The sequence below is a fragment of the Octopus bimaculoides genome, chromosome 1, assembly GCF_001194135.2.
Source record: "Octopus bimaculoides isolate UCB-OBI-ISO-001 chromosome 1, ASM119413v2, whole genome shotgun sequence".
Lineage (NCBI taxonomy): Eukaryota > Metazoa > Mollusca > Cephalopoda > Octopoda > Octopodidae > Octopus > Octopus bimaculoides.
In genome coordinates, this window is record NC_068981.1 from 90,822,813 (window position 1) to 90,823,907 (window position 1,095).

Below are 1,095 nucleotides of genomic sequence, written 5' to 3' on the forward strand. Positions count from 1 at the left end.
TGCTAAAAATGGAACAAAAACGCAATAGAAGGCATTAAAACATTCGGACAGATAGACGATGCAAAGGCAGACAAGAGAAACAACAATTAGAAGGACAGGCAAAAAAAGACGGGTCATTCGTGGCTTTCTTTCCTCAGTCAAGTTCCAGAAATCATGACTATTTCGGGCAGTTACACTTGAGATGGTTCGATTTGGTTGCCCCACAAAAAGTCTAACCTAAGGGCATTAGACCCCTTTGTAAGAAAGCTAGCGAATGTGTACGGCAACAAAGACAAAGAAAAAAAAACGGAGGACATGGTACACCATTACGAATACAAACAACAAAAAACAACAACAGGTATCTTTCGACTGAGAACGAATCGAATTGAGCTGGCGTGTACGAAGTGAAAGCCTAAAAGCAGAACATAGGAAATGGATATATATACATATATATATATATATATGTATGTGTGTGTGTGTGTGTGTGTGTGTGTGTGTGTGTGTGTATACATATGTTTATGAATTTCTTTTGCAAGATTGCTGATGTGAAATCGTATATTGAAACAGATATTGCTATATTTCGGGACGGTCATTTTTTTTTTGCCAAATAAACACGCACTATATATTCGTTCTTCACTCTTTTATTTTTGTTCATCATTGTTCATCATATGTCCATTGTCTGGAAATCTTTCGCCATACATCTGTTACCTTTTCAGTAACCCTTTCCATCCACGGTTATCCTCCTGCTTATTATTTTAATTTTAATTTTATTTTCATTGTCTTTTTGTAACCGTTATTTTTACATGCACTTTTTTGAGCCATTTGATTGTTCTTTTAATTTAGCCCACAATATACCTAACAATTTTCATTTTTATTGTACATTTTAACAGCATTTTTACAATCGCCTAATATGTCTTGTACAGATATCCTGTATCTACAGTCGACCAAAATGTGTTTTTAAAGACATCGAATACCAGAATGGATTTGTTTTATTTTATTCTTTATTATAATTTTATTATAATTTTTATTAGTTTTCATTGTTTACTTAATTACTTCCATTGCATTTATCTATCATCATCATCATCATCATCATCATCATCATCATCATCATTATTA